The following is a 13311-nucleotide window of genomic DNA, read 5'->3' as shown; positions in this document are numbered from 1 at the left end:
AGTATATGAATGCATAAAACAAATCACTTGATAATCATAAAGTAAAAATACTGGAAGTATATTCAATTCATAAAACAATGGCTTTGTATGGCTATCATATGAAGACTTTGAAATGATACGTACGGCTCTTTTCTGCAGTAGGAAAATACGATGCCATAAATACTTACTACAAGCACCCCAAACAATAATATTATATAACAAATGAGGAAGGATTAATGAATTATAAATGGTTAAAAGAATACATTTTGGCAAACACGTTTTTAATTTACTCATAAATCCAATAATCTTATATATTTTTAACAATATTTGATTCACATGTGTCTTCCATTTTAGATCACAGTCAATACCAATACCTAAAAATTTAGTTGTCTTTACATTTGTTATTACATGGCCATCAATAAATACCTTCAATGTACTTATATCTTTCTTACGAGAGTTAAAAATCATCATATGCGTCTTTTCATAATTTAATTGTAACTTATTTGCACTTATCCAATTACTAACTTTACACAGTTCCATGTTAATCATTTTAGCTAAACATTCTACATTTTCATGTTTAACTCTTTATGTGCATGGTGGAAACCCCCTGTATGCCACGTTATTCTGAGACACGAAGGTAGTCATACTTTGAGAAAGAATTCTGTTTTTCCGATTTGTATAACTTCTGCAAATTTCTGTTAAAATAGGCATAATAGTAGGCAAAGTCAAAGAGGAATGCCAAGCTTTCTTACGATATAGATTATATGACGAATCTATTTTCAATTTTTCTTTTGAATGACCAGTTGCTACATTACTGTAAAGGCATGACTTTTGCACATAAAACCGTGACAGAAACTTAGAATGTACGAGCAAAACTAGTTGGGAACATCGCTTGATAGTCGACCACTACATAGAATGCAAGTCGTATGTGAGAGGAACAAAAGCATGAGAAACGCTTTCATTGTGCCGCGGGATTAGCAGTAATTAGCGGTTTATCAATCGGTCTTGGCGGCTTTGTTTGTTGAGCAGAATATGCGAAATTGGCACGCCGTCGACTGAGTCGGACGTGCGAACGTTAAAAAATAAATTAGTATCATCAGCAAACAACAGTACATTCATGACACTGGAAATATTTGAAAAAATCATTAATAAATAGCAAAAACAAAAGGGGACCTAATATTGCCCTTGAGGTTCTCCACACACAACTTTTTCATGTAAAGAATTATGATCAGAAAATACAGTAAACTGTTTTCTATCAAACAAATAATTACGGAACAATTCAAGTGTTACTCCACAGATCCCATAAAAACATAATTTATCCAATAATATTTCATGATTGATAGAATCAAATGCTTTTTTAAAATCCAGAAAGATTCCAACTATTATTTCTTTATTCTCTATTGCTTTTGATGAATTCAACAAAAAATCCAACAAAACATGAGATGAAGAATGTTTAGCTCTAAATCTAAACTGCTTTTAATACAAAATTCCATGTTTATTCAGGTGACCTTGTAATCTAACATACAAACACTTTTCAAATATTTTAGAAAACAAGGGTAATAATGAAATGGGCCTGTAATTTGAAAACACATCAACTGGTCCTTTCTTATGAATTGGAATAACCTTTGCTAACTTTAATTTCTTTGGTGTTTGGCCTGTTTTGAAGACAGAGGTTAAAAATTGAACACAAAGGTATACATACTATATGAATTACTCTCTTAACTACCAGAGACTTAACTTGATCATACCCTGGAGCCTTTCCATCTTTCAAAGCTAAAACAAAATCAATAATCTCTTTTTTTATTTACAGGTTTAAAAAAGAAGTTTGATTAAAACTGGGAGATTGCGAAGAAGATTCAAATTACGTTCGTTCTGTATCAGCTGAGAATCGATTATAACACATAAAAATTTACCTGGACCTCTTCTCTAAGAGGGAATCGATTGATTGACATCAACATCTAATTTCCATAAGTAAGCTTTTCTGAACTGTGAATAAAATGTCTCTAAAGACCTAATAATACTTCATTTTATATAATCATTGGGATATTTTACCGAATTCGCAATCACTGTATCAATTATAACGAAAACAAAGTATTCTCACGTCATGGTGTGATCTGATGAGTGAATCGTCAGCAAAGCTGTATTTAGAGCTGAAAAGACTGTTTTCTGAAAGTAATGTAAATATTGAGGTGAAAAGTTGACATCAGTTAATACATTTCCTTAAATGCGCCGATGCAATATTGCTTTCAAGATTGTTCCACCTTGCGCATGAGCAGATTTTTTTGTTTTTAACCAAACAGGCATGATGGTTTTGGCATCTGAGCTGCATTGATTTTTCATGCTAACCTTGTAAATGTTGCCTGCCAGCACACATACCTGACAGCAGGCTGATATTTTGGCAAGAGTAACAGAAAAAGCATGCCAAAAAAAAAAATGAATGCTTTCCAAGTTGACGGACCATTCTGGTCACCTGGTCTACGTAATGTCATTCTTCGTTTGTACATGAATTTTATCAATTGTTATCTCGGGCAAGCTTAAACATTGAATCACTTTTGAAACGAGCGAACTGCCTTACAAGCCGAGACAACATACAGTCCATTAGTATCAATGTACACATGACCTGTCTTATTCCAAATAGAAAGGCAGGACAACCTCTTCGTACCCTTCGCACTCTTCGCATTCATAACGGAGCTAGGACTTTGTAAAAGAAGAAGGCATTTAATTCACCTATGGATTTGTTTGTTGTTGATGATTTTTTTTTTTTTTGGGGGGGGGGGGAATAACTGGCCTGGGAACGGACAAATTGATGTATCTCTGTTATCATTGCCATTGACTTTCAACAGTTTTGCCAGAAAAAAAAGTCCAACCCTGACCGATAACAATACTCTCTTCTCACCAATGCGCAAGGGCCTGGATATCCATCGGGTCAGTGCATCTGTAAATACCACAACACTAGTATACAACCTGGTCTGTGCATTGTTGTGTCTGTGTGTTGGCGATTGGTCTGTTTTCCGACCTTTTCTGGGGAGCTCGCCTCTGTAAATAAAGATTAGATATATAACAGTGAATTTTTAGATATCTGTCTCAGGCAGAGGTGTCCTCAAACACAAAAGTCGGGTGGGGATCGTCCTTGAGCTATGGAAAAATGATTAAGAATATTGAATATTTTCGTATTGCTTTCTAACCATTTTGCTTGCAACACACGCAGGAAAAGAACTTTGAATAAGAATATATAAAATCTTCATTTTTCTTTATTTGTCTACATACAATTAATATCATACCATACGCGTATGTACAAATGTAGCGAGAGACAGAAAGAGATAGAGAAAGAGGTGTGAGGAAAGAAAGGAAGGTGAGATTGCGCATGTCCTTGGGCCTGTTGCATAAAAGTTATTATTGTGGTAACTTTGCCATCCAATGGTAACTACCATGGCAACACTACTCAACAGCCAATCAAAATCAAGAATTCCATGGAAGCTACCATTGGATGTCAAAGTCAAATGTGACCATGCACCACAAAACAAACAAAAAGTCGCACCCCTTGATTTTAAGTGAGGGCTCAAAAAAAGGTGAAATGGTTCAACCAAGTCAATCTTGAGTTTTTCATATTTTCTGAAAGAGCTGTCCTTCCTCTACATTACTCTGCAGTTTGGTATCTTAACATGAATTGGAAAGTGTGTTTTTAGCAGTTTTTCTACAACCACTTTTGAGGAAAGAGTAGAATGATCAGGTGTGACTCAGAGGCCAATTTTCATGTCTTGAAATCCTGTGCACACTCTTCACTTTCAAGTCTAATAACGTTTGAAAGGATGACGCTACTGCTTTGCAAGCTAGCATTAATCATGGGCAGCATGTGCTTATAGAACATGCTTAATTTCAGCTTAGTCTAATAATCCCTTCATTGCTGTTGCTCCAGTGGTTTACATCCTGTGTTTTGTCCCTCTCATGGCACTGCTAGCACGGCTTGGTAAAGATTAAGCGCTTGAATAGACCAAGTACTTCAAAGCCTCTTTTCTCAGTTCACATTTTTCCAGAATGTGTGCTTTCTTTTCAGTATTTTGGTAATCTAGGGGAGTCCATTTGAATTGAGTTATACATCATTTTAAAGCTTAGAGTCTGCTCTTTCAGAATATGCCCTTAACTAAAAATCCATGTCTGGCGACTTTTTGTTTGTTTTGTGGTGCAGGGTCACAAATGGTAACTTTTCTGAAACGGGCCGCTTGTGCGCTAGACTGTCCCAATGAAGAAGGGTTCTTCACTACAGAACACGGTTTTCACTACAGAAGCATCTATAGGTAGGGCCTACTATTTGGGAGCAGTGATTTATTCATAATAACAAAAAAATGTTCGAGTAATCACATTTGATGCATAGGCCTATGTGTATGTCAGTTGTATCACAAAACATGCTACAATATAAAAAAAAATTGCAATAAAGTCTAAAATAATTAGGAGATATCACTATTTTTTTTCAATAAATCATGACTAAAGACGGTTTATTCTACACGTGTATAGCTATTGTTCACATATAGTCGGCCTCATGCCAAAAGGTCCATAACACCATAGACTTTGTACAGTGTTAGGGCCCTTTTGGCATGAGGCCGACGAATTATTATGTGTTTCAGTGCTTAACATTGATTATATTGATAAACATTTTTACAGTAGTTGTTTCTATCCCTGACTCACATTTCGTAACTACTTTGAAGCACTACAGCTTAGTTTTTGCTTCATCTCCAAATTTTAAATGATGCCTTTACTGCCAATCTACTTGACTTCATACTTCATCTTGTCAGTCGACTTTAATAATATACATATCACATCGACAGGCCCATGTAACTTACCATGTCGACGGATATAAACGTTGATAAGTCAAATTAGCGACATTGATTATCTCGCCCAGTCAGTTTCCTAAAAAGAGCATGTCGTCATGTTGACTTTCTGGAAAGTAGACTTGGCAATGTAATTCATGTCGCTATGTCGACAAACACTGTTAGCATGGTTTACCAAGGGAAGTCCGATTGGCGAGATAACCTATATCCCCCATGTCGATTTATCAAAGTTGACAAGTCGGCATGGTAAGTTTCGTATCTAAACACGTCGACATGATGTGGATGTCTAGTCGTCTTGACATACTGAAGCTGCTTTCATAAAGTGGAGCACTGAGCATTGTGTCAGGTATGTATTAAAAAGAAAGGACAAAGAAAATGATGTCAACAATCGTCACTTGGCCCCATCCCAACCGCCACATACTGACACCAGAATGGCAGCATGCAAAAGTAGAAAAAACGAAAGTGCCTTGATGTAGCCGCTGACCTTGACTAAGCGACAAAGTTTAACAAAGTAGGTGTTATGTTGATATCATTTGTCAACAAAATCTAAAATAAGTGCTATGTACTGTTTTTTTTTTTTCAAATATAATACGCTTCAGTGAGAACGGGGACACTGATCGCCCATCACTGAAAGCAGTCACGCTGAATATGAAAAACATGCTTTCAAATTTGATTTTGTTTTTGACAGATATCTTTTGTACCATGAACTATTTATGAAGCCGATGAATCTAACATCCATACAAAAGTCAGTAAGCACCAAATCTTAGATTCGTTCCCGTCCACTCCCCCCTCCCCTCCCCTTGTCAACTCTCGTAACATATTTGAAGATATATGAATCCGGTGAATCGGTTACTACATCAAACTCTCTCCCTCTCTACCACAAGACTCGGAAGGGGTGTTAGATGTGGAACAAGATGACGTGGAATGGCGTTTTCTGGGGAGCCTTCGTGGTCATGGCAACAATTACTGGTCTCTATGTAAAGAGATCAGTGGCAACAGTACAGCATGGTGAAGGTGAGACACTTTTACGTAGCTGTTGGCGTTCTTGTCTCAAGAACTCTGCCTTTTTAAGAGGCATTGCAGACAATTTATATAATTCCACATTATGTGGTTCATAACTGATTGTGCGATGTGCAGATATGTTCAATTAAGTTATTGCGGTCGTTGAGCAAATAAACCAAAACTCTGAAAAACCCAGAACATGATACACTAAAGAAGAACGATGACATAGGGTTAAGCTCACATGTTCGAGATAATGTAGCAATAGATTTAAATATGTTTAAATAAAAACTTTATTGACCGAGTTAAAGAATTTGAAATTAACTCTTTGTGCATGCTTTGAGAGCCTATTTGCACCAAAGTAATAATAATCAAGGGCCTAACTAAGGTTGTAAGCGCCAGGGAGATAAGACCTTCCTGTACGCACTGTCCAAAGTCCCTGGCACAGTCAGGATTCTTGTCACATCTCCTGACTATTATGCGCAGATATTCCAATAATGAAAGAATACGATTATATAGCCAGAAATGATCATATTGTTTAAAAGCTGTTACAACTTTACCGAATACCAACATGCTGAAGTGAAATGCAGAAAAGAAAAAAAAAAACATGTAGTCATGACCTTTGTAAAATTTTTAAGAATTTTCCACCGGTCGTTTGTTACAAATTTCTAACACAAGGTCAGTATAAGTCATGGGAATTGATTGATCATTTTGTGTTTCTTTGTTGTTCTTTTTGAAGGTAAATACTATCCAGACGCCCCTTAGAATATGAAACCATATTTGAGGGAGCTTGATGAGACTTTTACAAAATCCCTTGTGCTTTTATAGTACAGTCCTTAATTTTCTTCACAGTCAATCAATGTTACATTATCAATCGATTTCGCCCCTAGGACAAACCTACTCCATCAATCTGGAAGACGGAAGTCCCACCATTATAGAATCGCCGAATTTCCCCAGCAACTACGGCAACAACGAGCAAATCGTCTTCCTCATCGTCGCTCCAGACGGGTTCGCCATCCGAGCCAGGTTCCTCAACTTTAGTGTAGAGTACGGATACGACTTCGTGGAAGTCGGCTACGGTTTGGATCCGCTTACGCCGGGCGAGGGAAAACTCGGCATATTCAGCGGGTCAGAGAGGCCACCGGAACTGACGTCACCGGGACCAACTCTTCGGATCGAGTTCACCAGTGATGTGTCCACGACGAGTACTGGGTTTCGGATCCATCTGAGTGCTGTGGCGCAAGAACGTGAGTAGTCAATAAGAACAAGCCAGCAGTGCCGATCTTGTAGATCCAATTGAAACCACCTTTTCTGATCAAGGTCTTCCACCCCAATGGGTTATCTCCATTAGAAACACAGCTGTGAAGGTTTTCATTTGCTTTTCAATGAAAGGTGTCTACTCATCTGGTGACTAATTAGGCTTTTCAAATTGTTACCATCACCAGAAATTGAAAGCAAACTATTGAAGGACAAAATTAGCTATCGTCTATGAAGATCGTGTGGAGTACGTCATGTGGGCACAAGAAACGTATCGGTATCGTAATAACTTAGCAAACTTACATTTGCACAATGTTCCTTTTCTACAAGCATTCACGTAAGTCTTTTAAGATCTTTCTCTGTGTGTCCATACGTAGCCTGCACAGGAGATTCCTTCCTCTGTTTATCGGGTCGGTGCATCCCTGCCAACAAGACTTGCGACGGTTTCAATGACTGTTACGACTTCTCCGATGAGGACTATTGCCGTAAGTGTGCGAAACTGTACGACCACAATTAACGTTACATAGAAAGTTACGTACGTGAAGTTACATAGTACTTTCTCTCTTACACTCCTCACATTTTAAGAAGTCATGGTGGTGATGGTGGTGGTGTGTGTATATGTGTGTGTATCTGTTTGTAGCTGGTCAACTAAGACTGCACGTGTCATAACAGGCGTTAAAGATGACTTAATGTTATGTAGTAATGATACATGTATGTAAATGATCCATTTAATTCATAATAATTTATACACCCAGTTTTTAGAAGTTGAACTATTTCTTCTTAAAAAAAAAATGATAAGTAAATGCTGCTAAAGTTTTATTGTTACATTTTGTCATAATCTCTGAGTTTACTGGAAGTCCAAACTATTTCAATTAATTAAGATAAAGTTGAGATCGTGGTCATTTTTCGATGCCATCGTGTTACATTGTCATACTAAACTTACTTCAATATCAGATATCTCTTTAGATAGTATGAACAGAAATGAGAAAGAAAAAAATATTATACAACGAATCTTATATCACTATGCATTCACCTCACGCTCAAGTTTGGTCGTAAATGGTGTATAATCACTTGTACTTAATATTACATGGTTTACTTTAAATGCCTTTTTCTTATCTTGTTTTGACTTTCAGCCCACTGTGAGGAGATCTCCTCTGCTGTGTGTACTGCTCGTCTGGCGTACACATCCACCATTTTCCCTAATGACAACGCAGAACATGCTGTAGCTGCTGAAGACATTGTAGACCAAATAGTAAGAAAATTTTTCTCCAGACCAGGCAATATTACACTATCCTCTATAATATGTCTTCGACTACATTACCATTGCCTTTGGAAATATTCTTTTGTTCTTTACGCCCTCTTCATTGTTAATTCCTTCAAATAGCTCACTCAAATCCACATTATTCTCACTTTACGTCATGTTGAATAATCGGATGAATCTCCTGCTATCCGGTTACAGGCAGCTAGCGTAGTGTCAGTCTCTTCTTGGGAAGATCGTAAGACACCTCAATTTGTTAAAGAACCCGAATCATTGGTAGAACACAGGTGCCGGGTTGCGACAATAAATAGGAACCATACAGGTAATCGAAACAATGATAACCTAATGGATAGAACATCGAACAACATCTGTGTAAAGAAAATCTAACAGTAAAGTATAATCATGGACAATTTGCGAACAAAATAATCATTGTCACTATCCGATATACCAGTAGGTCCTCTCGTTAGCCTACATGACATAAGGCTTTTCCCGTGTCAAAATGAATCGAACTGCATCCACCCCAAACATAATTAATCAATAACCAAAGTAAGGTGTGTTATTTGCTTGTATCAGCGTCATTGGTTGTAATGATTTTTGAAAGATAAAATTGTAATTTTACAGGACACTCTTTAAGCATCTATACATCAAACATTTAAATGTTTTCTTAATCACTGGCGGAAAGGGGCCGGACTCTTTAAGACCTTTCTTCGTGAATGTTAATAATCGAATAAGGAAAACGATTTGACTTTAAATCAATGATTAAACAATTCAGTTAGGTCTATTCTTTAATGCTTATCATCATGTTGTCATAAAATGCAGTTAGACGCTCCCGCCGTAGCCTTCTGCCATGTAAACCTGCTGGCCATGATATGCACAGCACTCTACCCAGAATGCCCGCACGACCGACCGGACCGCGGACCCTGCTACTCCGAGTGCGTGGCCGTGAGCACGGCTTGCCGCGATGCCTACGAATCCACCATTCAGCGAGACTGGCCCCTCGACTGTAACGAGTACACTGACATCCAGGAACCTGGTGGTACGCGTTGCTTGACGGCGGCGTATGGTGAGCAACTGCATACTGTCCTACTCGCTCCGTTGGGTCAAATATTGCTTCTTATACAAGAACGGAAACCACAAAACAGACATGAAAATAAAGAATTTGTATACAATGAGAAGGTGCTGATCCGTGATCTCACACGTATTAACTGAGAAGAAAAATAACACAACCCATGGCTTTCTGAGGCGGGGAGGGGGCTAGTGGGGACAACTGATAATTGCTCACTCCACTGCGAAATACTAACAATAAGAACAGCTAAGCAACCTTACAATATGAACATAAATCTATAAAATTTCACAATGAAGTGCGTCCTTACAGTTAACTCATTTGTACTCGTAGCTATGTAAATGTATTTTGGCATTTTGGTGACATTGGTGCAGTCTTGTTATTATCAGCGTAGGCCTACATTAAAGAGATCGTATAGTTTTGGTTGAGACCTAATTTCAGGTTTCTAACATTTTTTGGTGAGAAAATCAGAAATCTCTTATGAAATATGAAAGAGCATGTAATTCTATGAGGAATTCAAAGTTTTTTTTGATGAAAATTGGTTTTGAAATGGCTGAGATATCAATAAAGAGCGATTCTACTAAAGTGTGGGACCCACACTTTATCACGATCGCTTTGTTTTACTTTGTTTTTGGATGTTTCAGTCATTCCAAACTCGATTTTCATCAAATAAACTTTGAAGTCTTCTTAAAAGAGTATGCTCTGTACTATATAATAAGTGTTTTCTTGGTATCTCGCAAAAAGTTAAAAGCCCAATTCTCATCTTCACCAATACTGTACCATCCCTTTAATGTCAAAGACGTCCCTATCCGTGCCCCATTCCAGATCCATTCTCTACAAACGTCTGTGGCACCAGGCCTGGTTACGAACCCGACCAATCACGTGTCGTCGGTGGGGTTAATGCGCGTCTGGGGGAAATCCCCTGGATCGCATCCATGAGGATACTGGAGAACGGTACGGAGCATTTGTGCGGGGCATCTCTCATCTCGGCCGAGTGGGCTGTGACTTCCGCCGACTGCGTGTGAGTAGTAATTACACTATATGTAATGTCTGTTAACCTAACGGTGGCATATCTTATTTTAGTGTTTTCTGTAATGATTCGCTTGATTTCATTCGAGTGGACTTTTTCAAAAAGATCTTTAAACCAGAATTTCCCTGCCTTTAGACACACTGAAAAATATGCTTGAAAGATAACTACATCCGTACTGATAATGCAATTTCAAGCATATGTGTGGCGGTGTAAATATGCGAAGAGTCAAAATACTTTCTCACCAAACGTTGTGATCGGCTCATCGAATATGACTATTTCAACGTGTATCTATCTTATCATGGGTATCAAAATGAAGAGCACTGATACCAACGAATGTCTAAGCAATGAAATAATTCGGATGGGAATGAAATGTTACAATATTATTGCGTCGATAATTACTTTGGGATTATGTATGTCTGTTTTCATCAATGGGATCAGACTGTGCCAAGAAATCTAAAGCTAAAGCTAAAATCCATTTCTGTTCAAACGCTTTTCTTTCGGATTGGATATCAAATTATCTGACAAATTGGTATGTGAGAAAATCAGAGGGCAATAAGATGATTTATTTGTCGTATCTTTTGCAAAGTAAATTAGCATGCTACGTATCTACCATGATAATTCATATATATGATATCCTCTATATTTCTTATCCTTTTTTTTTTGAATGAATATTATCTAACCACTGCACCAAAACTGTGCACCAGATCGGTGAATCTAAATTTTGAAATTGCAAAGGTTTCAACACCCTCTCCCAGCTCGGTCTTTGCGTCCCTTTGGTGAGGTAACATAATCATACTTCTCCCTACACCCTACCCCAAAAAGGAGATCCTGCTTACGGCTTAACCAGGGAATCAATTCTTAACCCTTTCCCTATGAGACGCTGAAATCTCCAGAGACTTTGTACATGATCCGTAAAGTTTTGATAGGTGAAAAGGTTTAGAGCTGATAGACGTAACCTGCTTTGAAGGACGATATCCCCCATATACTGGAGTTAAGTCCTCCGAATGTTTACCCCTTCAGCTACGGATACGTGGACGCCCTGGTTTGGGGAGACCTCTATCTCACCACACAATCGGAGTATCGTGTCCGCATCGAGCCCTACGACATCTACATCTCACCGCGCCACGACGATGCCATCTCACCCGGTCATGGAGACCTAGCCCTTATCAAGCTCGCCCGGCCGGTCAACTTCACGGACTACGTGAGGCCGATTTGTGTGCCGGAAGTCTCCTACGAAGATCGCACCTACCGAAGATGTCAAGTATCCGGCTGGGGTTCTGAAGACGAGCAGAGTACGAGATCATTAATCTCTTTCTCTCTGAAGTCCAATAGTGATAATAGTGATGACCATAATGGCAACGCTGAATTATCAATTATTTATTGATGACGATAATGGCGAATTGATTGATTGATTAATTGATTGATTGATTGATTTATGTATTTATTTCCAGCAAAAGAGTGGATAGCCATTTCAGCACAGCTGATTTTCAAAGGGATCCACTTGACATACATCTTAAAATTCACATAAAACAACAACGACGATAAATACATATTAAAAACCTGCTCACCATGGGTATGAAATGATTGTAAAAAAAAGTGATTTAAGGTCGACAAATTAATGATGATGACTAACAATGAATGACAGAACTGCTCTGCTTAATGTTATCGTTGTCATGATTACTTATTGTCATTGATGTGATGTGATGCAATGTGATGTGATGCGATATGATAAGATATTATATGAGATGAGAATTAAATGATTTATGATGTGATATGACATGATATATGTTATGATATGATATGATATGATATGATATGATATGATATGATATGATATGATATGATAGTGCCGTGATCGTAATGATAAGTGACTTGGTGATAACATGATTTAGGATATAATTTTGACAAAGAAATATCGCTGTAAATCAATTCTATGACAAAATTATGTTCACATGTTGTCATGCTGTAATTAGTTAAGGTGTTTAATCATGACACAAATAATTCCATCAATTATTTATTGTCACCATTTCATTTAGCGATTTGATTATGTAACTTAAGTCATTATCAAAGAAAGGAGTCAGTCAGGGTGAACAACGTTGTGATGAAAATTACCCACAACTGAAAAATAAAAAAGAGAGAAAGCCATTACTCCTTGAAAAAAAAACCCCCAACAACTATTAATTTATTTCATCAAATTCATCATAACTGTTCTCCAAAAATCTAATATCGCCGATCGAATAATGACTGAATAACGCATATTGATTCAGGTATTGAGAGGTTGGAAAAGGAAATATTATGTGAACCTTTAGATCAGACTTATCAAACTGTGCCCCTTGACTGTTCACAGAATTTGACTATTCGGAATCCCTGCAAAGGGCAAATGTGGAACTACTGGACTTCAACTACTGCAACAACTCGTACTTTAATAGTCTGACTGACTTACAACTGTGTGCCGGCTACGAACGCGGTGGAATCGACACTTGCTATGTAAGTTAAAAAAAAAAATCTTGTCTTCACAGCCTTAGATTAGGAAATAATTCTTGTCTTGTTCTCAGTGACAGAATTTCTAAAATTCTAAAGCCCAGAATACGTGAGTAAATTCAGTTTTCCCCATATTTAACTTTCAAGAAAGATCATACGCCATAACCTAATTACTTTGGTAAGAGTAAATTTTGACACTTCATTTAGTGAAATGAAGGTTTAGATACTGATGTTCAGGTGACTTGTTCAAGGAATGACAAAATCAGCAGCTGAGTTTAGATTTTGTAAAAAGATGATTGCACACTGTGTTCTTTTTTTTTTTTTCACGGGGGGTTTACAAAGTAATGGTCTGTTTCACATTGTGAATTGATGATTCACAATGTGTTCCCAATGTGTGACACTGTTTTCTTTCAGGCAG

The sequence above is a fragment of the Diadema setosum genome, chromosome 13, assembly GCF_964275005.1.
Source record: "Diadema setosum chromosome 13, eeDiaSeto1, whole genome shotgun sequence".
Lineage (NCBI taxonomy): Eukaryota > Metazoa > Echinodermata > Echinoidea > Diadematoida > Diadematidae > Diadema > Diadema setosum.
The sequence above is the reverse complement of the archived record's forward strand: the minus strand, read 5'-3'. Positions refer to the sequence as shown.